The sequence below is a fragment of the Pleurodeles waltl genome, chromosome 12 (genome assembly GCF_031143425.1).
Source record: "Pleurodeles waltl isolate 20211129_DDA chromosome 12, aPleWal1.hap1.20221129, whole genome shotgun sequence".
In the NCBI taxonomy this organism is placed as follows: domain Eukaryota; kingdom Metazoa; phylum Chordata; class Amphibia; order Caudata; family Salamandridae; genus Pleurodeles; species Pleurodeles waltl.
The window spans coordinates 249,939,833-249,964,816 of record NC_090451.1 but is presented as its reverse complement, the minus strand read 5'-3'; the positions used below and the strand labels follow the sequence as shown (position 1 = coordinate 249,964,816).

The window sequence follows — 24,984 nt, the reverse complement described above, 5'->3', positions numbered from 1 at the left end:
ATACATTCTAATATTACAGTGCAAATTAATAGCAAGAAAAACTGCACAAATGATATCACATACATTTAGTTTCAGCAAAGAAAAGATCTCAAATGTTATTCCATATAGCAAACTTCATCAGTGAGCTCCCTGACTAACATCAGATTAGAATTAGCATGTTGGGCTTCATGCCAAACAATTTAATCAACACAAATTTGGAAAAACATCTATCTATGACTCTATCAAATTAGCACGGTTGGTAACTAGAAACAAAAACAGATAGACATAGCAAACATTTTTACAATTAGTATACCTATCCTCAGTATGGATCAGCAAGCAGTGTCAGTCTTCTTCCTCAGGACATCAGTCTGGTCAGCAAGACATCAGGCAGAGTTCATAAAAGGCAAAGTCTTTAAGCATTAAAGATTTAGCATGTCTCTTCTCAAGATGCTCAAGAAAATAATGGTGGTATCCCCTAGAGAATAAAGAGAATGGGCTTAGGCAAAAGGCAAAAGAACAATAGCAGAGGGCGAATCGCAAATGCATAAATGCTAAATGCTGTCCTCTTCTCAGTGCAGTCCTGTTAAGTTAGATTTCCTAAAACTACTTCCCAAGTCCCTATTGGTCAAGGGATCGCATGTTCACACTTTGTCAAATAAAACTAAAACATCCGATCTACATTTCTACTAGTCCATGGTTCATGTCCATGATTGGCTCCTTCCGTAGTGTTCTCATCCATCCGGCTCGTCAGGTAACAATATTGTTGCAGCTTATACTCCAGTCAGTATGGTCATTGTTCTCTCCTGAGAAAGTCAGTCTTACACATGTTATATTTACACTGTTACATTCCGCAGGAACAACATCTTTTAGCAAGCAGTTCTCATGAGAAAGACCTTTAGCTACGAGCACATTAGGTCAGTACAGTGCAAAATCACAATTACATTTTCCAAGCAGACATTTTATTAAACATGCAAGAAATGCAGCTTGACATGAGGCCGTGGTACTAGGCCAAGACCTCTGCTAAGTTAAGGCTTTTAATTAATAAAGCTAATGCATAATGCATAACCCTAAATATGACATATTACTACATTAATCAAACATATGCTCAACATTTCATAATAATAAGCCATTGCTAAGTATACTTAGTGAACATTGGCGGCCACTCACGTGGTCATGCTTTCAAATGCATGCGTTATTTTTCCTACGTTATTATTTTCTATGCAATTTCAACACTCAGGATACATAAATATTCATTAATAATTCTGTTAAAAACTCCTGTTCTAGCAAAGATACACTATAGTATACCGTAGTCTTTCTGGAGATGATTGTTGTAATGTAGGTAAATGTATTCTGGTTCGGTTACACTGTACTGTTGCTTATACTGTACTACTGGGCTCCATTGAGTGGGTTTGGAATATTGTAAGGTTCTTTTGTTGTCAAGGAAGCGGTCACATTCGCGCTTAGGCAGGTGAGAGCAGCTGACGGAGAAGATTCTCCATGCATAATAACCCGCACTTTATGGAAAACAAACTACTGTGTGATCCTTTACAACATATTACTCGAGTATATGGCTCTCCACCTTGGCCTTGAAATACCCACTTTTAACACTGCCTAAAACCTAAAAACGCCCCCTCCTCTGGAGAGCTCTCTTTTCTGAGCCGTTTAAATTTCCTGCCACCTTGCAAGAACTCCTGAATGTTGTACTTTTTCTGTAACTGCTCCCTCACTGTGATTCACTGCATTTATCCTTTTGGCTTAAATGATTTTGTAATTTTATGCTGTTGTACTTTAAGTTCTTCGTGTTCCTTCTATATCTATCAGTTAGGTATTTTTTCGAAAATGATTAAATATGTTTTCCTCATATTTCATTTTGCAACTATAATTGGATATACGTATTAATTTTTCTATCAACCTTCAATAAAAGCACAAATAAAAGTGGCCTCTCATGTGAGCTGCTCACCCTCAAGAACTCACTTTGTTAGCTTTAGCATTTGTTTCAGTTGTCCATGCATGCTGATTCTAATCTCCTGACATAAACACTGTAGCTGTGCACAATACATCTTTTCAGAACCCAGCCATGTTCATGAGTTAGCTAAAGCAAACATCTGAATAAGGTGCCAGAACTAGTGGAAAGCCTGATCATGTACAGGGTGGGAACAGGGTTGACGTGATTGATGCGTGGGTGTGTCCTGGGCTGGGCTGGCCTCGCTCTTGTGGTCTATTTCAAGTCACTCAGTGCCCCTCTCTGAAGAACATCCTGTAATTCACTGTTACCCATCTATAAGTGTATATATGGGGATAGACTTTACCTGGTTTGTAACCCCTATTACTGGCCACATCAGGAATTGTCAGATACAAATTGTTTCCCGGTAGCCTTGAGAGGACAGGACACACTTTGGAAATGCCAATGAAGGCATTATGCCAAATGATGATATTAAGTCTGCCTTGGTATATTCACATGAGGAAGTACCCCTACCCCGGCTATTATGTTAATGAAGAATACAACCACATTAGAAACGTGCCCTGGTGGAAAGGGGAATAACATCAGGAGTTGGTGTTTCTGTCCCAGTCTTCCATGCTATTCTTCATGAGAAGGTCATTTTTCACCTGACACTTTGAACATGTGGAATGGTTGAGTGGAATAATCTGGAACTGTAGAATTACAATGACACTCATAATTGACTTAATGGCCATATTACCCCAGTCCTACTACACTTCAACGCCAACCTATCCAAGCCAGTGGCATTTATAATGACCCGCTTATTGAATACAACAATATGCACCAAATCTCTATATTAAAGGGCACAGAAATTGATCATGTTTGAACAACTCATTTTACTCTGGAATGCTAAGAATCTCATTCCAGAAGTACCTTTTTAAAGATACTCTACAGCATACCATAGTCTTTGTGAAGATGATACTCAAGAACACAGCACCCCCCCTTGCCTTGAAATATCCCCTTTTAACACTGCCTAAAAACTCCTCGTCCTCCTGAGATATCTCCTTTCTGAGCACTTTAGATTTCCTGCCAACTTGCTAGACCTCCTGAATGTTTTACTTTTTAGGGTCGAGTCTGTCAGTGCATGCACTAGGACATACGTCTCGCTTGCGAGACTCTGCTGTGTTCAGTACAGGGCTTGGAGCCCACCTGTCACTCACGATTTGTTGGTTTGGGTGGCACTCTTCTTTTCAGCCTCGTAATTCGTCAAGGTATGTCTGGCATCACTTCCATTACTCTGTGTGGAGCAGGAACTAGACATTAATTGATGCAACATAATTTGTGCCCGTCCGCTGCTCCCGACGTGATCAGGTACTATTTGTTGTTTTTAACTTTGAGTGCCCCGCAAACAGAAGGCTTGTGTCTGGCAAAAACACGCCCAGCAGGGTCAAAATTGCAAAGTTTAATTTTTTTAAGCTAACTTTATTTTGCTAAGTCGTCTTTTCTCAGTTTCTTCTCATGTTTTCTTTTGTTTTTGCTCTTGGGCGCTGTTGTCAAAAGATGACAATTGTTTGAATAAGCGAGACCTGTTGTATTGCAAATGCTTGTTCTACAACTGTTGCCTCACTGTAATTTACTGCATTCATTCTTTTGGCTTAAATAATTTTATAATTGTATGCCGTAGTAGTTTAAGTTTCTTCTATATTTATAAGTAATGTATGTTTTCGCAAATGATAATTTGTGTTTTCCCCATATTTCATTTTGCAACTATAATTGGATCGATATAGTACTTTTTCTGACAAAGCACAAATAAAAGGTGTATATAAATGTAGCCTCACATAAGTGTTGTTCAGTCTCAAGAACTCACTTGGACTAATGAAAGCAAAAAAAAATGAAGTCAAACTTTAGCATTCGTTCCGTTTGTCCATCCGTGCTAATGCTAATCTCGTGACATAAGCGCTCTAGCAGTGCATAATACATCTTTTCAGAAACCATTCAGTCTCACGAGCTTTAGTTAAAGCAAGCAATCTCAATGAGGAGCCGTAGTTTGTGAAAAGCCTTCTCGTTCACAGGGTGCTGTGCAGTGCTGCCGGCGTGGTCGACGCGTGGCCGTGTCCTGGGCTGGATTGAAGTGAAGCGAGAGGATAACTAAAGACGCAAGAAGGGCAGACCCAGCATTCATCCCAAGCTCTCTTCAATGGTGAGTAGAGTAAAGCGGCAGGGATTAAAACAGTGACCTTGGGTGACCACAGACAGCAGTTTACATTTTCTCTGTATTGTGAACAGGGTGTGCCAGCGGGCGTTCAGTCTTTGGCTGGCAGACATCCCACGTTTAGAAGACAGATATCAAGAAGGTGGTCTCCAAACATGTCTTAGTGGGTAGAAATTGAAACTGGCGGTTTCAAATGTTACCACTGTTGGTCAATTTTGGGCCACTTCGCGCTATTTTAAGGAGATCGGATGCCTTTGGGGAGATATGACGTTTGCTAGATCTTGTTATAAACTAAGAAGAACTCGTGGAGTGCACAGAGACATGGGTTGTATGTGCTAACCCCAAGCTGGGGAGTAAACACGAGTGGATGGGGTATGCAACAAGCAATCTCCGTGGATCTGGTTGACTGTGACCACTACCGCTGGTTGAACGTTTTCTTCACTTTTTATTTTTTATTTTAATTTCAATTTCTTTTTCTCGATTCTGTAAGGTTACCCATGGGCATTCTTGAACTGAAAATGTGACACCCAACCGCTAGCTCTTGTGTTACAAAAGTTCTGTGCATTAAAGTGAGCTGGTCTCCCGATCCATACCAGGGACGCACAAAAGTACACACGTTTTAAAGGGAAATGACTGAGGTGCTGCCTTATTTTTACTCCACATGGTTCGTTATGTTGTTGCAAATATTATAAAGAAAGTGCCTGCTCCGTGTTTTATTTCTTCTCTGTCATGCTGCCGCATCATCTTGTGAATTCAACGCACAGCTGGCAGCACCAAAGCCACCCAATTATTTTAGGAGTTGTACTCTCTCTTTCCTTTAATTTATGCTGTGGTTGTTGATAGACGTGGTCTACCCAGTGCTTAATTTGTGCTTGTTGTTTCCGGTGATGAGCACCGGCATTTATTTTTGAGGGCCGGGGCTTATTCTTCTGCCTCAAACATTTGCTGCGATCAAAAGACACATATGGGAAAGACGGAGGAAGGGAAAAATGAAAAAGCATCAGAAACGGAGAAACTAGAAAGCTGCAAGAGTGAGCTGAAGGGGCAGGAAGTGGCTTTATGTGGTTTGAAGAGGCCCGAGATGGCTTCATGATTGCGCCGCCTCAGTATTCCGTGTTCACACATTTAATTGCAGCAGCCGCGAGTTTAGGAGGAGGGCTTTGGGCACTGGCACTTTTTTATTTACAAATAAGCACTGGGTCTACCCACCTTCCTCCCCATCTGTGGGGATGTACTGTCTATCAATAGCAGGATACATAAGTAGGGTGACCATATTTTGAAAAGAAAAAAACAGGACAGGTTAGACGTAAAAGAAGGACTAGAGTCTTTAGTCTCACTTTCATATCTGTCCTGTAAATATGTGTGTGTGTGTGTGTATGTACACACACCCACACACACGAGATTAGGCAGCAGAAGTATTTAAGGCTCTAGACGTGCACGTGAAAGGCGAGCATACCTTTCACTTCTGATTTGCAGGTTGACCTGACCTTTGTCCCAAACACCAGAACATTTATTTAAAATCAAGAAAAGCAATATTCAATATTTTTGCCTCAAAAACCGGGACATTTATGTAAAATTAACAAAAGCGTCTGGACACCGGGACAGTCCTCTGAAAACTGGGACTGTCTGGGGAAATCCAGGATGTCTGGTCAACCTATGCATACGTGATTACTGTACTGTAGGTGATAGGTCAACTTGTACTGTCTCTATAGCTAGACAATCCCATTGTCCAGATACTGTGTAGTAACAGCACCTTTCCAGCAGGAGGTGCCTTAGGTGACAGCCTTTCATGTCCATGCAATGACACCGCCTGTAGTTGACTGGTGAAACCTCCACGTGCTATTCATTTATTTGATCTACTGTGATTAAGAACCTCATCACGAGTCTATTGATAATCTTGATTTGGGCGCAAACTGGAGTTTGCGCCCTAATCACGATTATAAGATGTGATAGCACCATTTCTCAGTTTGGTGGCTTGGAAAGAGGGGAAAAGTGGAATTACTATTCCCGTTCCAAGGTGCAGAACTCATAATGGGGAGATAATGGTAAAGCGGGTAAACATTGCACCTGGCGATATTAATATTTACCATTTCCGGTTTTACCTCTCAAATCAGCGAGGTTGTCAGAATGAAGATTATAGTGAGTGTTTCAAAGGGATGGTGATATTTCTGAAAAATAATGTAAAGGTTGATAGTGTGAGAGGCAACGGCTTATAGCAGAACCAACTCGCTTCTGATATTTTCCAGGCATGGTGACGAGTATCCACATAAGTATATAGACTTTTAGGTAATTGGCACTTTCATTATTGCCACTTTCATTATTGTTGTGTACCATGTTCACACTCTTCCTCCAATCAACAATGCAACAAATCTGGATGATTTTAGAATCAAATGAAATGCATAATTCAGAACTTATTAAATAGAAATGCAAGAAGATAAGCATATAAATCTCAGTCATTTCGTTCCATGGGATCTATTATTTCAGTCTTCACGTCGTCTTACATCTCGCAGTCTTTCTTACATCCCTCTACAGTGGATAACAAAGATTTCAGTCTGAAAGGACCTTCCAGGACTATCTGTGAAGGCCCATCTCAGATAGCCATACTTCATCAATATATCTCTTGCAGTAGCAAACATTAATGGTGTCAAGTGGCCTTGCATCACCTTTGGAGGTCAAGCATAACAGAAAAGTAGTTTTGTTCATTAGAAGATTTGTCAAAGCACCGCTCGCCTTTTCTATTGCGGAAAGACAGATTTTACCAGGTTTTCTCGGCTTCTCTCTCCTCTTATTGTATGTACTCTATTTTCATCTCTCTCTCTCTCACTGTCTAATTCTACTTGTGTTAGTACAAGCAAAAAAAGTAATATTTCTATTTTGCTAGCCAGTTTTTCCAAGTCAAAGATAGGATGCTGTTATGATCACATAAACAAATTACTGAGTGATTGTATAAAGTACTGATATTATAGATATTACATCTCAGGTCCTCATTATTAGATCACCTGAGGTGGGGCTTTAATTCCACCACCCCGAGTTAGCCATACTGTGGGTTCTGTTAACACCAGCAGTGCAGATTTAACAGGGATTCAGAGTTAAAACCTGAGAATCCACTACGTAATAAGGGATTCCCAAAGGAATCAGTAATTCTAGTTCAAATCTCATGCCAACTCCTCTTCCTGTCCCCAAAGATTCCTTCCAGAGATTCCACCTGCTATGAACAGCTACGATCTCCAGGGGTAACATGAATGGTCTGCAATAGGGCACCTCATAATTCCTGACAAGGATTGGTAAAACGATTATCGTCTCCATCGAATTACAGACCTCTCTTCATAGGGAAGTCAGTGTCATTGCAGCTCTTTGTATAGTATGCAGACAGAATTTGCTGGCCTTATGTTAAAGTATCCAAGCAGTGTTATTCTTTTCGTAAAAAGATGTAAGATCTGACTATGTATTGGGTTAGTATGCCTAATTGGTTGAAGAAGTTTTAAGGCACTTAATATTTTTAGCATGATCAGAGTAAACTTTTTTGATAGTGCATCTGAGGCAGTAGCGAACGATGGTATACACGAGGGAAAAGCAGAGTTACATTCAAAATAGTAATTCCACTTAAAAAGCCCATTGCGGCATCTTTTCATGGGGAAGTCCTGTACATATATCATATGGTTCATGCAGCTTTTAATGAGTAAACAGGGCCTCTGCGTATGCTGGGAAGAGTAGTGGTGGGGATTTTTTCAAGAGATGCACAAGCGATGGCCTCACAGTGCCAGGGCAACCTTTGCTAGTTTTATAAGCTCTTCAGTTTTCACTGAGTGGTAGATTGTTGTTGCAGAGTTCTTGCCTGCGGAGCTGTTCTGCTTCCGGATCACGGGATGCTGAAAGGACACCATGTCTTCTCTCGCAGCTCGAGGTCATCTGGGGCCATGACACTTAAGAATCAGTGTGGGAGCTCACCGCAAGTTAGAGGCACCAATTGATATGTCTGGAACCGATTACTGATTGACACCAACCTCATGTCTTAGGGTGTCAGTGAGGGAGAGAATCCTCTTTCACCACGTTCAGTGGTTTGCAGCGGACGTGGACCACCAATTAGTTATTTGACACTGGCTCATTATTTGTCTTCATGCCTGAGAGTCTGTTGTTGAATGGAGCTTTGTTCTTCAATTGCATTGGACCACAATAGTGATAGCCGTCAATTCTGAGTGCATGATCAGGTCACACATCCGCTATTTGATTGCAGGAAGTTCATGATCTTGGGTAGGTTGCGCAAGATTCAGGACAGTTGCATAAGGCTGAGCAGCAGTACAGCACAGTCATTCTCTGTCTGACTGCTGAATATCTCACAGCAGAAAGAGCAGAACTTCATCCTAGGATGAAGGTATGCAGGGCAGGTTCTAAGCACTCAAGGTAGATTACCTCCTTATTTAGCTGGTATATCACCAAAAAGCTTGTTTTTAATCTAGAAGCATATTTATTACCATTCAAAGGGAGTCAGCCAATAATTCTTTCTCTGTGTGGAGTGTTTTTCAAGTTATAGGTGAACACTAGGGTACAGATTTGCAAACATGGTATTTAGCACAGTGCAGAAACCAAAGTTGCTGTGCTGCATTGCTTGAGAGAGAGACAGCAGAAAGCACCATATACACTTGGAGATGTCACTGTCCAGATTTCTCCCAAGCACTGACCCACAATCAGGTTGCATAGAGCAACACACACACCTTCGCACCATAGTGCAAAGTGTCTGTGTCATGTCTAGCATAGGTTTTTGTACTGGGAGGGTACCCTCCAAGTCAGGGCCGGACTGGGAACCCAAAGCAGCCCTAGCAAATTTTGTCAGACTAGCCAACATAAGGTGTATAGCGAGTGCGCCTGACCACAACAATGGGGCTTGAGGGGGTTCTCTCCACCATGACAATTTGGGAAAAATGACAAGAATGGTGCATTCTACAACACATTAGTAAATGATTACTTTACTCTGCACCAGGATACAACAATCTTTATTGGGACTCTTCAACAATTCCCTTTCCATCACCCTCCAACAGTGCCTCTCATCTCTCCATATTTCCTCTCTCACATGTATTTCATTTGCTTTATAGCGCCTCTATTACCAGCAAAGGTTGTTGGATCACTTTACGTCACACACACACAGACAATGAATCATACGTGTAAAAATCAGTGTATAGACATAAGACAGGGGAGTACAAGGTGTATGAATCACGTGTCATCCGTACTGGTAGACATTTTTTTAAGCATGCTTGGTCTAAGGAAGCATAAACTCAGAATTAAGAATGTAACACAGTGGTTAGGGTTGACTTAAACTAATAACAATTTATTTCTGCCCAAACAAACCCTTTTTAGCAAAATTAGGATAATCAAAAATTGGTAAAAAAACATAACTTTCTAACTTGTACTATGCAGTTTGCATGCAGCTCTTTGCAGTCCATAACTTACTGTACTAGATAACGATTGCAATTTATAAACTGTACAATTTGCAATTTGACTTCTATTTCAATTTCCAATTTATTTAATTATATGGTTTGGAACTCCAGCGGATGCCCACATAACACAACAAAACTAAAACACATTTTAAAACAAAACAAGATAAAATTGCCAAAAACATAGGTACAGTTCATTGAAACAATTCGGCCTCCAATAAAAGTGGAATATTATAATTAAAGGGAAGCTGCAGCCTTAGAAATTTTCATCGTGCATTGTGCAACATGGACTATAGAAGAGTTATATGCTTAAGAGCTCACATTGCATGCAGAACAGCTCACTTAGGGCCAGATGTAGGAGAGCTTTAGCGACTCGCAAACGGCGAAAAACGCCGTTTGCGAGTCGCTAAAGCCCATCTGGTATGTAGAAATGCATTTTGCGAGTCGGAACCGACTCGCAAAATGCATTTCAGAGTCGCAAATAGGAAGGGGTGTTCCCTTCCTATTTGCGAGTCGCACTGGTATGCAATTCCATTTGCGACCGCAAAAGCGGTCGCAAATGGACTCGCAGTTACCATCCACTTGAAGTGGATGGTAACCCAGTCGCAAACGGGAAGGGGTCCCCATGGGACTCCTTCCCCTTTGTGACTGGACCAAAAAATAATTTTTCAGAGCAGGCAGTGGTCCAATGGACCACTACCTGCCCTGAAAAATACCGAAACAAAAGGTTTCGGTTTATTTTTCAAAGTGCAGCTCGTTTTCCTTTAAGGAAAACGGGTTGCACTTTAAAAAAAAAAAAAATGCTTTATTTCAAAGCAGTCACGGACATGGAGGTCTGCTGACTACAGCAGGCCTCCATCCCCGTGAGTGCCCTGACTCGCTATGGGGTCGCAAATTGCGACCCACCTCATTATTATTAATGAGGTGGGTCTTTGCGACCCGATTGCGACTCGCAGAAGGTGTCTGAGACACCTTTCTGCATCCCAAATTGCGACTTGCAATTTGAGAGTCGCAAGGACTCGCAAACTGCAAGTTGCAATTTGGGTGGTTGCTACATCTGGCCCTTAGTGTATGGAGGACATTAACCACGAAAAATGACAACACGCATTATACATCAGAAACCAGACTGACAGCACATGCAAATTCATTAACACATTTAAAAATGTCTAAAAAATTGATAGATCTTGTTACAAGCCACTTCATTAGGGGGAGACATAAGGCACTTGTGAGCCTGCATAAAAGAGCGTATATTATGTTTGAGAATCAAAGGCTTTAAAAAGTGACGATGTGCATACAAATAACACAGGGTTTAGCTCTTGAATGTAAAGCTGGCAAAACTGATAAATTCTCTCCCTTTTTGGGACTTTATCCCAAATGTCAGTAATCGCAAATAGGTGGAGCAAATCAATTCTCATTAACCCCTTCGCTGTCAGACCTTTTCCCCCTGAGATTCCAAGCCTTTTTTTGGCTATTCAGGGCACTTCGCTCTTAGGCCCTCATAACTTTTTGTCCACATAAGGTACCCACACCAAATTTGCGTCCTTTTTTTCCAACATCCTATGGATTCTAGAGGTACCCAGAGTGTGTGGGTTTCCCTGGAGGAGACCAAAAAATTATTAAAAATACACCGAAAATTTCATAAAAAACAAAAAAAAGGGGATGGGGAAGGGCTGCAGAAGAAGGCTTGTGCTTATTTTCCTGAAAATGGCACCAACAAAGGGTTTGCAGTACTAAAATCACCATCTTCCCAGCTTTTAGAAACAGGCAGACTTGAATCAGAAAACCATATTTTTCAACACAATTTGGGCATTTTTACTGGGACATACCCCATTTTTTACTATTTTTTGTGCTTTTAGCCTCCTTCCAATTAGTGACAGAAATGGGTATGAAGCCAATGCTGGATCCCAGACAGCTAAACATTTCTAAAAATTAGACAAAATTCTGAATTTAGTAAGGGGTAATGTGTGTAGATCATACAAGGTTTTCCTACAGAAAATAACATCTGAAATGAAAAAAAATGAACTTGAGGTGAAAAAAACAGCCATTTTCTCCACGTTTTACTCTGTAACTTTTTCCTGCAATGCCAGATTTTCAAAAGCAATATATCGTTACGTCTGCTGAACTCATCCGGTTGTTGAGATATATGGGGCTTGTAGGTTCATCAAGAACTCTAGGTACCCAGAGCCAATAAAAGAGCTGCACCCTGCAATGGGTTTTCATTGTATAACAGTTATACAGCAAACCATTTGGTGAAATATAAAGAGTGAAAAATAGGTATCAAGGAAACCTTTATATTTCCAAAATGGGCACAAGATAAGGTGTTGAGAAGCACTGAATTCCGGTGTCCCCATACTTGCATGCGAATTACAGGGCATTTCTCAAATTGTTGTGTTTTTTACACATTGCCTTGCATTTGGAAGGAAATAATGTAGAGAAAGACAAGGGACAATAACACTTATTCTTCTATTCTGTGTTCCCCCAAGTCTGAAGATAAAAATGGTACCTCACTTGTGTGGGTAGGCCTAATGCCTGCGACAGGAAACGCAACATGAACACATCACATTTTTACATTGAAGTCTGATGTGTTTTTTGGAAAGTGCCTAGCTGTGGAATTTATCCTTTAGCTCAGCCAGCACCTGGGGAAACCTAGCAAACCAATACATTTTTGAAAACTAGATGCCTAGGGGAATTCAGAATGGGGTGACTTGTGGGGCTCCTACCAGGTTCTGTTACCCAGAATCCTTTGCAAACCTCAAAATTTGACAAACAACACTTTTTCCTAACATTTCGGTGCTAGAAAGTTCTGGAATCTGAGAGGAGCCACAAATTTCCTTTCACCCAGTATTCCCCCAGGTGTCCTGATAAAAATGGTCCCTCACTTGTGTGGGTAGGCCTAGTGCCTGTGACAGGAAATGTCCCAAAACACTATGTGGACACATCAAAATAATCAAATCCAAAACTACCTGTTTTTGCTGTGCGAGTGGACCTGAGTTTGTGGTCCTGGGCTCAGTAGCCATCTAGGGAAACCTACCAAACCCAGATATTTCTGAAAACTAGACACCCGAAGGAGTCCAGGGAAGTGTGACTTGCTTGGATCCCCCAGTGTTTTCTTAGAATCCTCAGCAAACCTCAAATTTAGCTAAAAAATCAAATTTTCTCACATTTCCTACCACCCAACGTTTCCCTCAGTCTCCTGATAAAAATAATACCTCACTTGTGTAGGTGGGCCAAGTGCCTGTGACAGGGAAGAGCCAAAAACAGGTCGAAAATGAGGGGGAACCAAAGCAGGTCCAAAAGGGAAATTTGAAAAAAAAATGTTTTTAGGCTGACAAGTGGAGCTGAATTTTTATCAGTATAGATGCGAGAATGCTGGGTGGTAGGAATTTTGTGGATTCCTGCAGATTCCGGAAGCTTCCATCACAAAAATGTGGGAAAAATTTGTTATTTCAAGCAAAGTTGGAGGTTTGCAGGGCATTGTGGGTAAGAAACCGGTGCAGGGTTCATATAAAGCAGACCACCCTGGACTTACCCAGATGTTTAGTTTTCAGATGTGTCTAGGTCTTGTAGATTTTTCTACATGGTAGTGTCCCAAAGTCCGAAAAGTGCAGCCCTCACCATTCCAAGTGGGATGATTTTGAGAGTTTGACATGCTCTCATGGCCCAAATGTAAAACCAAAACACAAAATAATCTGGAAACATCCTGAACAACTAGGTCCTAAACAACTGCTTGCCTAAACCACTACTGCTAAACAACTAAAAAGTCTCTACAACGAAGTACTGAACAACTACTGCCTAAACAATGATTTTGCCTGAATAACGATTGCCTGAACAATGAATTTTAAGGTAAGTTTTTCTTTACACATATAAATTCTAAACAACTAATAAACCATAAAAAAAGAAAAAGAAAAACTTACCGTAAAATTAGTTGTTCAGGCAATCGTTACTCAGGCAAAATCAAAAGCGAGTTCCCCACCTCAGAACTGTAACTAAAGTGAAAAGCCTGTGGGCAGCAAGTGGGAAGCCCCAAATTCTCGTGTCCAACACCTCACTGCATAACATAATGAGGTGGGGGGAATTATAACCCTACAGATAGACAGAACGTGTCCAAAATAGCGTCTCCCACATGATTTATAAAATCTGTAGAGCATGTTTGTCTGTGAAGGGGCCCTGCTCAAACATAGATTTATGTGGTCATCATCCCCATCGTCCTACTAGAAAATATCTTACCCAAATTATAGTACAAATCCCCCCTTCTAGTTTATCGTTCCCCCCAAAAAAGTTGAACTTCTCCTTTGTCCTTGTACCCTTCTTACAAAAAAATCAAGATTTTACTTTTGGAGATGCTTATTTACAAGCAGTGGACTTCTGCATACTTCGTCAAGGTGGAGAGGAGACGGTGTAACCCAATAGGAGTTAAATCCATTATAGCCACATTTTTGGCATACAGCAGGGAATTAATAGAAATTTGGAGAATCCCTATACATATATTTATATATATATATATACACACAAATATATATATCCGAGGCAAGTGGTCTTAAAAACAGAGCACTCTGTCTGCTGGTGCAAGCGTGGGATTCTGACCAAACACCCTCAAATTATTTCACAAAATGCGCTGCACTCCCGGAGGTGAGCCATGGCACTCCTTGTTTATTGAAACAGGCAAGTTATGGCAGATTTCTTCCAACACATATTTTCAAATCCCACAACACATTTCAACTTTCCTCTTCATCAGGTGGTTCTGATTTGTATTCAAACATGGTCCCAATTCACCTGCCTTTATAGTCGCTGAAGCATGATGGTACTTGTAGTAAGATTATCCAACCTGAATGGGAGTCATTATATATTATGTTATTTTAAAACTGTTCCTTGTTGTAAATATTGTACTAAAGTAAAGGTCTCACGGGGGCGTGGCCAGACGCCGATGGCGGAAGAAGCCTCTTTGTGAGGCTCCCGCCTAAAATCCCCACCCCGGTACATCCTGAGTTACAGAGGACCCCCAACCCCCGCAAGCACATAGATAAAGGTGCAGGGAAGACCTAGGACCAGTTGTGGGATGATCGGCCCGTGCAGGGCGCTGGGATCGGGTCCGGGGTGCCGGGCGGCCGAGAGCCACGAGAAAACCAAGATGGCAGCCGCAACCAAAGAGACGGAGCCGGCAGCCCCCCGACCATGGAGGATGCAGTCAGGGACCGCCTGACACCCGGCAACACTGCTGAAAACAGCACGAGGGGTGCAACAGATGGTAACGTTGGCCCGGATCGAGCGGAGGCGGGGGCCTGGCGGTGCGTGGAGGTCAAGGTGAGCCGGTGAGCGGAAGTAGGCAGCAAAGCAGAGGGCCTGGAGCAGGGGAATCCCTGAAGTAATCGCTCCTTCTGAGTCGGGGGTTCCAACGAGGAGCGCCGAGAGGCAGGGGGCTCCCCGACCTCGGATCAGGGGGTGGTGAAACTTGACCCCCTTGACAACAGTGCATTCCAGCAGAGGTGTAGCAACTATGCAGCAATAAATAGGAGGCCCATCTAAACAATCCAAAACTGTGAATACTACGGGAGACACCGGGGATTGGCTTGGCCCGATTAGACTACAGAAAAGAAGTCTGGCATGTAGGGAGGAGATACCCCTTAAATCACAGCCATCCTAGAAAACGAGAGGGATTTGTTGATAAAGGGAGAAGGCACAAGGTGCACCTCGACTTGAAGAAGGGGGTAGCTCAGAGCATGGGCTACACCCCCCACCTTTGGGAGACGGCCTCCCCAGCAGGGACAAGGATCTATGGTGCAGCAGATTTATGAAAGTGGCAAAGTTTGAGGGGCCCGGAAGGTCACCCACATTTCCCCGGGACCAGGGCTACAGAGCAACTGTTTGAGAGGTGAATCAACCAGGTGCCCTATGCGACCAGGAGGAGTAGGGAGCGAGGAAAGACAATACGGAAAAAGGGGGATGCTGCACCCACCCTCTAACATCAGGAAGAAATAGGAGTGGTGCTCCAGAAGATGGGTAAGACTGGTCGGAAAAAGGACACAGAACAGAAAGACGGGGCATCTGCAGAAGCGATGGCAGGCCCGCGGGGAACCAAGAATACCCTTCCTGAAGAAAAGAACGGAGACCCCACTCTTCAAGATGTGCTGCAGGCCATAATTGCCTCCCGCGAAGTTCTGGAGGGGAAAATTGACGCCCTGGCCACAGACTCCACAGTACTTAGGGACGACCACCGCCGCCTGGCCAAAAAGGTAGCCACTACAGACAAGCAGATTAAGGAACTTTTACCAGAGGTTAGGGATACAACTAAGATCGCGCAGCAGATGGAGAAGTGAATCCGGGACCTGGAACTGCGAGCTGAAGATGCAGAAAAAAGATCACGGCAAAATAATATCCGAGTGATTGGTCTGCCTGAACGCATCGAAAAGTCTAACCTGGTGGAGTTCCTTGAGAACTGGCTTAAAGAGGAAGTGGCAGACGATGGACTCTCTCCTTTTTTTGTGATTGAAAGAGCGCATATGGTTCCGGCACGCCCCCCCCGCCGCCAGGGGCTCCCCTAACACTGATAGTGGCTCGACTGCTGCATTACAGGGACAGGGACTATTTGTTGAGCCAAAGCAGAAAAAATGGAGATCACACGTTGGACAATCATACGATTCGTATCTTCCCCGACTTCTCTCGGGAAGTACAGAAACAAAGAGCCACTTTCCGAGACGCAAAGCAAAGACTACGCCAATTGGGGTTTCAATATGGGATGTTGTTCCCTGCAAAACTCAGAGTGGTGACTAAAGAGGGCACACAGTTTTTTACCACAGTAGAAGAAGTGTGGCAGTGGATTGACAAACAGGCACCATCTGAGAGAGATCTTCCGGCAAGGGGCCCACTCACAAGACGGCAAAGGGGAAGCAGGCATAACAAGAATCGTAAATTGGGAAGTCCTTCCCACATGGAGATGCAAAAGGAACGTCAAAAAGCAATGGAAGCAGCGGCATCCCTAAGCTGCTCAGACCTCGGCTTTCACATACGGATAAATGAGGAACTGGAACAGTCAGGCTCTGATCAGGAATCAGAAGTGTTGCACGCATCAGACGGGTCGGGCCCAGAGGTGACCCCAGGGACATCAGACTGTATCATCTGACAATCACAATTCTGGGCTCACACGGAGTACCTGGAATGGATATGGAAAGCCATCGCAACTGGTACGGCAGCGTCCGGCATCCTTGCAGTGATGGCCGGCCTGGCAGCAGAGGGTTATGCCAGTCAGAAGGAGACTGGGCCCACAAACCTCCGTGAGCCCTGCAGTCCGGGAGTGGGGATTGGCATTATGGTATACTCCTTTCAAGAACTAGGAGAACCCCCAGTTTCAATAGACTAGTTGAAATATTTACTGGGTTTGGATGTGAGACGTTCAAACTTTTGTCCAGGGGTAGGGGAGTTGGGAAGTTACTTGTTGGGGTCAGTTTATCGGGATATGTGAGTCACAGAGAGAAGCAACAGTGGAGCTGGAGCAGCGCTGTGGGACGGTAGGGATCTTAATCATGGAGGGTGGTACAGAAGGGGCACAACAACAGTAATGAGTGATGCACGGATATGGCTACGTTCGATTCATATAAATTCCTCTCGTGGAATATAAGGGGCATGCATACGATGGTCAAGAGGTATAAGGTTTTCTCATACTTACAGAGGAGGGGGATTCAGATTGCAATGCTCCAGGAAACACACTTAACGCAAGCAGAGGGGAAAGCTATACAGAAACGATGGAGAGGCCAAGTATATTACACTACATACTCTGCATTCGCAAGGGGAACCTTGATATGGATAAGGGCCGGGGTCCCATTTCAGGTATTGGATAGTCTTACTGATCCAGAGGGACGATTTGTGGCAATTCAGGGGCGGATAGAGGGCAGAGAGTTAGCAATGATTAATGTCTATGCACCAAACTCAGACCAAAGTGAATTTCTCACATGTATGTCAGGCCTACTAGCTACATGCCTACAGTATCCCCTGGTGCTGGGGGGGGGGCTTTAACTGCGTGGCAGACCCCGCCATGGAACGCTCGCACCCCCGCTGCATGCTTCTCCTTTAGTTAGGGTGGCACAACAATTTTTGTCCTGGCAAGCAAATTGTGGATTGGTAGATGCCTGGAGACGATTGCACCCTGATGCTAGGGACTACTTGTATTTCTCCCATTTACATGAGCTACATGGCAGACTGGATGTGTTTTTTTGCACGCTGGATGTTTTTCCACATATATATAATGCTGAGTACTTAGCTCCCACTCTTTCAGATCACAACCCCCTCTTGCTGTCACTGGGGTGGGGTTTGTCCCCCACCCCCACATCCCCACTTGGAGACTGAAACCAGAGTCATTAAAAGACGTACACTTTCAGGGGGAGTTGAAACAACACATTACTCAATTCTTTACAGATAATGAGGCCACGACCAGTAGCCCCCTGATCGAATGGGATGCCTTTAAGGTGGTGATGAGGGGGAGATGCATAGCTGGAGCGGTGGGGGTCCGCAGGACACTTCTTAGGGACACTGAGGTGGCAGAAGATAAACTGAGAGAGGCCGGAAAAAATAGACCGGAAAATCCAAACCTACAACACACCATACTGGAGCTTAGAGCAACAGTAGCAGAATGCGAAGAGCGTCTTCGATGCTTCGATTACAGAAACTACATTACAAGGACACTTGGGAAAGGGACAAGGCGGGCCAGATGCTGGCTTGGGTAGTATCACAAACTCAAGAAGCTCAGTCATACTCGACATGACAATACAGTAGAGCAAGGAGACCATATATATAGACAGGAACAAATTAACTCACATTTCATGACCTACTACGAACAACTATATAAAAGTAACCTCCGATATGACAGGGACTCCACGGAGAGTTATTTAACCCAAATGCAACTCAGGACATTAACACCAGATTTAGCGGGGCAGTTGGGAGAAGCCATCACCTAGCCAGAACTCAAGGGGGCCATCAAGGATTTAGCTAGGGGGAAGACACCGGGGACAGACGGTTTCCCTGTTGAATTTTATGCCACTTACGTAGAACTACTGGCTCCAAGATCTGAGACTCTCTATGGGATCGCCACAGAGCATGGAATATTACCAGCTTCGGCGCGTGAAGCGATAGTAGTACCTCTGCTAAAGCCTGGTAAAAATCCTACGGAGACTGGTGCAAACAGACCATTATCCATGTTGAACCTAGACTATAAGATCCTCAGTAAGATTTTGGCTTCAAGACTCCTTCAACACATGACAACACTAATACACTCGGATCAAGCGGGATTTGTCCCTGGGCGAAACACAGCGGATAACATTTGCAGATTGTTAGCAGTCATGAGGGAGCAGAATTCAGATAGTACAGCACCCGGGGTGCTAGCGGTAGACATAGAAAAAGCCTTCAACAGTCTAGAGTGGGATTTCCTCTACGCAGTAATGTCCCGGCTAAGATTGGGTCCCGAATATATTGCATGGGTGAGACTGTTATACACCAAACCTACAGTTAGAGTGCAAACTGGGTGGACAATATCAAGAAGCTATGCGGTGGAGCATGGCACTAGACAGGGATGCCCCCGTCACTGCTACTTTTTGCGCTGGCAATGGAGCTACAGTGGAGGAGGGGGTCCAGGAGTATGGGCAGGAGGCGAGAGACATCAGATTGCCTTATATGCCAATGACCTGCTGATTTTTCTGGAGGATATGCACAGAGACCTACCCCGGGCACAACTGATGCTTTCTCAGTTCAGTAGACACTCTGGACTGGGAGTGAACTGGGATAAAACCAGGTTGTTCCCTCTGAAACCCTCGATAGCGCCTCCGTTAGGGCTGAGAATGGTCAAGTGGGAGCCAAGCTGCCTTTCCTATTTGGGAGTTAAGGTTTTTCACGACCCACAAGACATCCTAGAGGGCAACGTGGCGGGCTCACTGAGGTCCATCAGGTCTAGTATGGCTTTTAGGCAAACATTGCCACTGTCTGTAGCAGGTAGAGTAGCGATTTTTAAAATGATAGTCTTACCAAGGCTATTATACCATTTTACAGTACTGCCGGTGTGGATACCCAGGGCTATATTTAAAGAGCTGGAATCAACGGTCATAGCATTCCTGTGGGGTAATGGACGGAAGAGAGTGGCTTTGACCAAACTCCAGAGGCAATCCACGGATGGAGGGTTAGTGGTCCCTGACTTTACGGCTTATTATCTAGCAGCACAGCTCCAATGGCTTGCGCAATGAATTGCAAGCAGAATGGACCCTGAGGCGAGAGTGAAACCATTTACCCTCCGGGGACAAGGTTACTTGAGGTATTGCTGGGGTGCATGGGCGGTGGTAAGAGGGACTCCCCAGAATTCAAAATTTTGATTCAATGCTGGAAAAGCTATCACGCAAGATTAAGATAAGGACCCTCTATTCCCCGGAGCTCCCTCTGTTGTTCTTGCGGGCCTTGCCTCACCGGAGTGACTAGGACGGGCTCCACACTTGGGTGGATGCCGGAATTCAGATGGTGGGAACACTGTTTACGGAAGGGATACTGATACCCTTTGAGGCCCTCAGAGCGGAATTCGGCTTACTGAGGGGACATTTCTTGCCATATGGCTCCCTCACGGCCAGTATTCGACAGCACTGGCGGGGGGACAGGGAGAACCTCCAATGCAAACAACCTGTACATATCTAGGGACTTCCGCCGGCAAGTATAAAGCGGTGTCAAATTTATCCGTCGGGATTAGGGCTGATCAGACCTTCCCCTTGACCCAACTTAAATTGACTTGGGAGGGAGACCGGGGCGCTGATATCGCTGATAAGGATTGGGAGCGCATTCTTGAGGGGGTCCCCAAAATTACTAGAAACGCTAGATTTAAGCTTATTAACTTTTATGTGCTGCATCGGGCTTACCTTACCCCTGGGCGGATCAACAGGTACTTTGGGACGGAAGGAGTGGGCTGCCCGAGATGCGGGCTCTTAGATGCAGAATTCAAACATATGTTTTGGGACTGCCCTCCGCTAGAGGCATACTGGGAAGTGGTGAGTCTGACCGTGGCTAGAGCTATAGGTAAAGAGATTCCCTGCACAATGGGTCACTGCTTGCTTGAATGGTTCCCACATTCATCCAAGAACAAAGTAACTAGCAGGTTTCAGGACTTGGCCTATGCAGTGGCTAAGAGGGAAATTGCGATGACCTGGAAGAGCCAGACAGGACCGAAGTTATCCCAATGGGCAAGAGAATTGACTAAATGGGCTAGATGTGAGGGAAATATTCTTCATAGGGAGGCCAAGAGAGGAATGAAACCACCAGAAGTAGCGCAAGGCTGGGAGACAGTCTTAGATGCTTTTGGAGAGGAGAGCCAGGCGAAGCCCATCCCCTGACCGAATAACTGACCGATAGACTATAGAGACCCAGTTGAGACCAACCTACTGACGGTCCCCCTTATGATTAATGAGTTACACACCACCACATACAAAGAGAGGAATGTCATACCCAACCCAGACGCACCAAGTTCCACTGACATTATAGCAATATATCAATGGGCTCACCAAGGGGGGGATGGGAAGTTGGGGTGGATGAAGGGAGAGATGTTGGTGGAGTTATTGGGGTCCAGCTATCCAAGGAATCAGGATTGTACGGATCGGGTAGAACCCATGCACTGGATTACAAGACTATTATATGTTGTACTGTATTATGACTACATGTTAAATGGATGACTGAAACTGCAATAAAATATGTTTTAAAAAAAGTAAAGGTCTCACGCACAGTGCCACATAAACATCAATCACAATTAAGGTTTTTCAACAAGTTGTACATGTTCAAAACCATTACTCCCACTGCCACAGCGTCGTAATTGTTTCACCATGTCCTTCGACACTGCTTTTCAATAATTTTATATGCCAAAGCCTCCGGATACAGAAATCCGAGCCGCACGGTATTTATAAACTTATCTTGAATCTCACTGAGGCACAAGCGCTTGAGAAGTTTGATTCATATCTTCGTCTTCCCAGGGCAAATACCAACACTGGAGATAAGTATCTCCAGTTTTAAAACAACATAATATATAATGACTCCCATTCAGGTTGGATATTCTTACTACAAGTACCATCATGCTTCAGTGACTATAAAGGCAGGTGAATTGGGACCATGTTTGAATAAAAATCAGAACCACCTGATGAAGCGGTAAGTTGAAATGTGTTGTGGGATTTGAAAATATGTGTTGGAAGAAATCTGCCATAACTTGCCTGTTTCAATAAACAAGGAGTGCCATTGCTCACCTCCGGGAGTGCAGCGCATTTTGTGAAATATTTGATGGTGTTTGGTCAGAATCCCACGCTTGCACCAGCAGACAGAGTGCTCTGTTCTTAAGACAAGTTGCCTTGGGTGTTTATTGCAAGCAGAGCACCCGGTATGAAGACTACAGATTACATGGAGACGAGAAATGGAGATACTTATCTCCGGCGTTGGTATTTGCCCAGGGAAGACGAAGATATGAATCAAACTTCTCAAGCGCCTGTGCCTCAGTGAGATTCGAGATAAGTTTATAAATACCGTGCGGCTCGGATTTCCGAGTCCGGAGGTTTTGGCATTTAAAATTATTGAAAAGCAGTGTCGAAGGACATGGTGAAACAATTATGACGCTGTGACAGTGGGAGTAATGGTTTTGAACATGTACAACATGTTGAAAAACCTTAATTGTGATTGATGTTTATGTGGCACTGTGCGTTAGACCTTTACTTTGGTGCAATATTTACAACAAGGAACAGTTTTAAAATAACATAATATATAATGACTCCCAATCAGGTTGGATAATCTTACTACAAGTACCATCATGCTTCAGTGACCAGAAAGGCAGGTGAATTGGGCCCATGTTTGATTACAAATCAGAACCACCTGATGAAGACAAAAGTTGAAACGCGTTGGTTCACCTCTGGGAGTGCAGCTCATTTTGTGAAATAATATATATATATATATATATATATATGTATGTGTATGTATATGTATATATATATATATATATATATATATATATATAGAGAGAGAGAGAGAAAACAACAGTGGGGTCAACAAGCAGCCCTGCTTTTGATCATTTTATCATTTTACGTTTTAACCTTTCGAGGTAAACTCTAGGTCCCTCCTGTAAGAATTTGACGCCAAGGGGCATATTTACAAGGAACTAGGGCATCAGTGCCAGTTTTCTTGCATCACCCTGTGCCCCCCTAACAATACCATGGTAGCTCTGTATTTACAGTATAGTTCACCATTGCGCATGTTAGCGTCAACATTTTTTATGCTATTGTGGCACTATGCTGGACTAGTGCCAAAATGCTTGATTCTAGTCCAGCAAAGCTCAGGGAGGACCCTTAGGAAATGGCCTAGTGTCACTTTAATGCCTGCTCTGCACATATGTTAAATTACGCTAGAATGGCACAGTGAAATCTTGTAAATTTCACTGCACCATTATTGAGGGCCTCCGTGCAGGGGAACGCCAACCTTGCATACATTATACCTGGCGCGGGTATAATGTGGTGCAAGAGTTTACAAAGTGGCGCAATGCTAGCTTTGTGCCACTTTGTAAATATGGGGCGAGTGATGGCCTGTTTAGCGCCACCGTAGCATAAAAATATTATGCTACGGTGGCGCTAAAGGGCTTGTAATTATGCCCCCAAGTATCAGAGTGGAGTTCAATAATAAGCCTCAATGGTTGGTGTGGAACACCAATATGTAAAAGTTTTTTCCACAGCGTTTGATGATCAACTTCATCAAACACTGTTGGGAAATCAATGAAAGCTGTATACAAAGGCATGCCTAGAGAAAAGGGATGTTTCTCAATTATCCCTTGGAGGACTGCAATTTTGTCAATGGTACTATGATTTCTCTGAAAGCCTACTTCTTTGGTGAGAATTATGTTATTTTCTTCTGCCCATTGTTGTAAATGGGAGAGTACACTCTTGGCAAGGTGTTTTTCAGTTGCTTCCAATAGTGCCATCTGTCTAAAGCTTGCAGTAGAAGATTTAGATGGACAATGGAACAATAACACTGTCCTTCCAAGATGAAGGGATTTTACCATAACAGTAGCAGAATTCAAAGCATGGACCAAGAAAAGATCCCCATGCTGCAACCTCCTTTTCGATAACCCCAATAGGAACCTCATCTGGCCACATTGCTCCAAAAGTTCTAGAATTCTTATAAAGCCAATAATATCACTTATGGAGGGAACACCATATGCCACAATCATCTCTTCATCCACACAGAGCTCCACTGGATCGATTTCTTCAATGTTGTTAGAATACAGCTTAGAGATATATCCGACCCAAATGTTTCTGGGAATAGGAACTGCATTCGCACTCATCCTAGCATCACAGTATTCAGCAACCAAGCACCAGAATTTCCAAGGATCCCTATAGTTTGCGGCCTCTCTTAGATTGATCCACTTAGCACTCACATTCCCTCCTGCTCTCTTGTGCTTTGAATCTACATCTTCTATGTTAAACATGATCAATTTTATGCTACCTTGTCAAAGAAAACAACAGATGCTGTTTCCTTTTCAGAAGATTTATTTCTTAATTTAATGCCTTCAACCTGGGATTCCACTTTTTTAGCTGTCAGGGACGTTTGTCAGTAGAGCCTAATTTGTAAAACCCATCCATGTGGGATTCATTAACAGACATAAGGTCAACCCCTTCAGACTCATTCAAAATGGTACACACACTTTTAATTTTAAGGACCCAATGTTCTTGGCAGTCCAAAGTTTTGACCATTCGACTTGTTGAAGCAAATCCTGCCCAAAGATGGTTTCCCAGGAGCTAATTACAAGAGGTTATGGGCTACAGTTTTACCTGTTAAGCAGTGATCACTCATATCAGTAGCACACACAGTTAAATCCTTACAGGCCCAAACACCTGAAAGGATTCTATAACATAATCAAGTAAAATCTGTGAAGAATTAGATTGGAAATAAAGGTGGCATGAACGCCGGCTGGTATTCTTCCATTTAAGATAACCAAACCATACTTCCCCAAAAGTTCAAGTAATAAAAAACCACGCTTATCAGTTCTAGATTTGTCAGGTAAAGAGATCTCCGGTATGGACCACACTTCTTCTTTTTCAAAATTAGCAAATGTCGCAGAGGCCACATTAGAGACCTTTGCATTTAAATCACCCATGAACAATACCAGGGGACAATCTTTGGCCCTACTGATGTCGTGCACAAAGGCAAAAAATTAACTAACAAAGTCATCAAAAGATTTTCCTGGAGTAATCTACATATTTACTCATTGAAACAAGCATTAGTAAAGCCAACCGGTCTCTTTCGGCCATGTTGTATAATAGCGTCAAAGGGTGTCTTTGCCTGACTTTCAGCCATGCTGAACAGCAGCCAGCAGCTATACAACATGGCTAAAATCCATTGACGGAGCCAACTGCCCTCACATTGACAGAGCCAACTGACCTCTCATT

General features: G+C 43.4%; 1 protein-coding gene across 1 annotated transcript in view; it reads left to right on the top strand.

Moving 5' to 3' along the window:
- Window positions 1-3,957: 3,957 nt before the first annotated feature.
- Window positions 3,958-24,984, top strand: part of LOC138268264 (ATP-binding cassette sub-family C member 12-like) — a 1,444,059-nt gene continuing 1,423,032 nt past the window's right edge. Inside the window, exon 1 of the mRNA XM_069217748.1 lies at window positions 3,958-4,118. The gene's annotated coding sequence lies outside the window, so the exon portion shown is untranslated. The remainder of the gene's footprint in view (window positions 4,119-24,984) is intronic.